We start from the raw sequence: 4,343 nt of genomic DNA, 5'->3' as shown, positions 1-4,343 counted from the left end.
TCCATGCAATTACTGAACCATTCAAAGTTCTCCTCAATATGATTTAGGTCATAGCATAAGGTTGGAGGTTGAATGGATGGATTGACAATTCAATTTTTAGATTTCCCAACTTCAACATTTTTGCCAAGACGCACCCAAATTGGTACTGGGAAAGGAGGAGGACAAGGAAAAAAAGGAATTGTAGGTTCCTCCTCTAAAATTAGAGGTGTTTCATGGTTTGCAGAGGTTAGGGAGGGAGAATCATCTGATGTTTTGGATTCAAAATATCTTAAGGTGAGTAGAATCAAACATTGAAAATTTTCCATGATGAAATATGAATCAATTACTCCCTCAGGGAATTCATGGAAAAGGTGAAGATATTGATTAAGAAAATATTTTACAGATTTAGTAGGTTTCTTTCTAAGTTGATCAATCCTATCACAAACATCTGAATAACCATACCTATCAAAGGCTTAATGAAGCTCCATAGCAAGTTGTTTAAATGAATGAATGGAAACATTTGGTAAAGTCTGACACCATTTCTTAACTTTACCTTCAAGAGTGAGGGTGAACATTTTACTTGTAATATATTCACAAAATTCGAGAAATAAAGATATATGTTGAGCTATGAATGTTTCACTCTCTCCATCAAACTTCAAATTTGATAAGTCATCAACTAACCCCACAGGGATTGTAAGATTTGATCATATTAGAAAAATACTTTGGGATTATGATTTTGGAAAGAGCCATTTAAGAAGAGAGATTCAAAATAGACTCAACGGGCACAACTTGTCATCTGGCCTTCCTTATAGTGCCAATTGTTGATGGTGTTGGAAATCCATCGACCAAGGGGGTCTCCTATATGTGAAGTCCCAATTAGAGCTCACATCGTTTGGAGTAGGATCTACAACCATACATATGACTAGTTGCCATTAACCTTAATAGTTTTCCTTTCCTACCATTGCTAACATAAGAGGTTATACAAAAATTCTTTGCACTAAGCAAGTAAGTTGATGCGGTGGGGCATACAGTTTTGATGTATATAAGGTACTTTCATGGAAAGGAGAGAGAGTGAGCCTCTAGAATCTAAGCAATAGTACTATCCTAAAAGAGACACAAAAGAGCATAAGGGGATAATTAGTTAACTTGCAAAGTAGTTCACAAGAAAACCACAATCATAAAACAAAATACACCACACCTTCAACAAGGTAAGTACCAAACCCACCGAAATAGTTCAATTTCCATAGTATATATGAATGAAGCATATACCATAAACATGTAAATAATAGTCCTATGATATTCATGATACATGCATGAAAATGCGTTTCCTCATCGAGATTCATATATTAAGTGGAAGTGCCAAGATATACAAGTACAATGCTGCCACACTAGCCCTAATAGTGGAATAGTAAGTCACCACTTGATCCTCCAAAGAAAGATCTTCTCTCTTATGATAATGCTAGAGAAGCCAAGGTGGAAAATTCAAGTCCCAAAATTCCGCTTTCTTGAGTTATGAGGGTGTATTTATAACAAATGAGGTGACTCTCCACCTCCCATGAGAATCTTAACCTCCCTCATGACTCCTGAACTTCTATAATAAATTTTTGACTTCTTACATGAAATTTGAGCTTCTATATGAATTTAAAACTCAATACTGACTCTTCATATTCCATGTGGGACCCTTGGTCTTCCACATATTTTACATTTTATCATTTTGTAAATATACACAATTACATTCCACAAATGATGTGGCAAGACACTATGACACATGTGACTCTTAAGATGACTCTTAACAATCATCACATGGAACTTCATAATGATGTGGCATTGCGAAGATGCTCCTTTTGTTTCTTTCTTTGCATGTTCATGATGGATAGTGCATGTGCTTTGTCTTCATCCTACAAGAGGCTGATTTCTATGGAGTCTTCATGTGATCCTGATCTTTGATATTTTGTCATCAGCTAGTTTCCTTTCATCTTATTACTCGATGACTTCCTCATGGTTTCAATTTCACAAGTGTCTTCCAGCATAGTCTCCTTATCTTCCTCTCCCACTATCATCTTGTCATGTAAAGATATAGTACATGCAAGTCAAATCCATTCATGTCAAGACAAAATGAGTCTGAAAATATCTTAGCCTAATTTGCTTCATGAAAACCACTAGTTAACCTGGAATTGGGTATTGAACAAGGAAAATGGCTCAGGCATTGCATAGTGCTCAGTTCCAAAAGGCGGGAGTGAGGGAATGAGGCTTGAAACTATGCAATGTGTAATTATGGAAGTGTAGGAAGCATGACTGCACAGTTGAGGGTCACAGTGAGGCAGGATTTCCCACTATGACTGCACAATGCACAATTTTGGAGGGATACTGGGAACCAGGATTAAGCAATTGTACAATTTAGGGAAGCAAAGAGAGATATTGTTGGCTACAACTATGCAATGCACTGAAAGATGCTGATTGGAAGCCTAAATTGCACATTTCTAAGGAGCGGGAGGTTGATCCTGAGCACTGTGACTGTGAAATGTTTAGTCCTTGGAGGTAGTGACTACACATTGTGTAGTTCCAGGAGGCAAGATAGGCTTCTTGTGGCTTAATACTATGCAATGCACATTTTAGAGAGGTTTTTTGGGAGGAGGTTGACTGAAGAAGGATCAATTGTGGAAAATGACTATGTGTTGGATCGAAGAGCAAAGATATGGGACAAGAAAATGACTTGAACATGATCACACACTTATAGGAGATAAACCACTTAACAAGCAATCATTTACCATGCACAATAAACATGTCCTCTTCGAAACAAGGACAGAACAACACTTACCTCAAAGTGTGACACTTAGGATACACTTTGCAATGACAACAACGACACTAGTGCAATAGTGCACGAAGCATTGGGAATGAGTATATACATGTCAATATGATAAATAAAACCCATCAACACCAAATTTTCCCCTTGAAATGAACCCAAAACCCCACTTTCACAGCATGTGATACTTCCCATGCCAAAAGATGACACTTGCCACAGTATGAAAAACATGAAAATGACACTTGCAAAAAGATAAAAAAAGTTAAAGAGACACATGGTGTAGCGAATAGAACAAAAAAAACCATTCTAGAGTTGAAATAAAGAAAAAATGACAATCGAAAAAGTGAAAGTGACACTAATGAAAACCAAAGCACACAAAAGTCACAATTGAGAAAACTCACCCGAGAGATGATACGATCATAACCAACAGTGAGGGAACTACCAATCTTGGGATTGTGAACTAAATATCAACAAGGAATTCACAATCTCTATCTGTAGCGACTATGAAATCATTGTCACTTGATACTACATAGTTATCAAATTTAATTGCGCAATGACTGTTTTCAGCATCTCTATAGTCACTATCAGATATGACTGTGCAGGGCTTGAATCTCTATTATACACATAAATTGATAGTATTGCTTGTAAGAAAAGGGTTTGTGAAAGCATCGAAAGCTAGGCATATGTAACCAGTTGAATCTGACAATTAATAATGATCCAGGTGGATATTGGTGGCCACCCGCCAATTCCACTTGGACCCCCATCATTGTTTCTTTTAATTTCTTAGTTTCTTTAATTGTAGCACAGCTTACTGTTTTTAGTAGTTTTATGGGTCCTAAACTTCCGGAGCCATTTTGAGGCCCTAAATGATGCTTTTTTGGCAATCTTATACCAACGATTTTTTATCCAAACTTGTCTTTTCCATAGTAGTCCTCGAAGATATCTTTCCAACAGGTTATCATTCATGTCAAATAGAGGTAATATGACCCAAGTCACAACCATAGGAAGTTGGTTGTCCAACGAACCCCAACAGAGCCCATAAACTCTTGGTGTTACATCTCCTCGAGTTAAGGTTTTGGTTGTTTAGGGTTTGCTCTTATTGTTCAATAATAAAAAGGCCCTCGAGCCTCATCGTAATGCAGTTCAGAGGCATGTAGCCACCACATCTCTCCTCAGAGATAAGATACCATCGCCCAAGCTAGTTTATTTCCATTTCTATTTGTAAGCATATTTCAGTATTTTACATCAATGAAATTAAGTATTACATCTCTGTGTTTTCGTTTATATCTATAATTTGTTGGATTCTTTTTTAAATCCAGATCAGTAGTATTAGAGCGGTCTACTCTTTCTCTATTTTTCTTTACATGTCCCCAACTAGGTTGGGATATAAGGAGTTAGGGCTTGAACTGGTTGAACCTTGGCAAGACCAGCCCCGCAAATTTCGACGACTTCCCATGGCGGATGAAAATAAAGATGAGGGGGCAGGAGATTGTTATGAAACCAACTCAAGAAAAAGATAGAAAAGATAGATCAATGCCTTAGAATTCAGCCTCTTTGAGGG

This window comes from Pinus tabuliformis, chromosome 5_2, assembly GCF_031772625.1.
Source record: "Pinus tabuliformis cultivar Carrire ecotype Pingquan chromosome 5_2, CPIR1, whole genome shotgun sequence".
Lineage (NCBI taxonomy): Eukaryota > Viridiplantae > Streptophyta > Pinopsida > Pinales > Pinaceae > Pinus > Pinus tabuliformis.
This window is presented reverse-complemented; position numbering follows the sequence as displayed.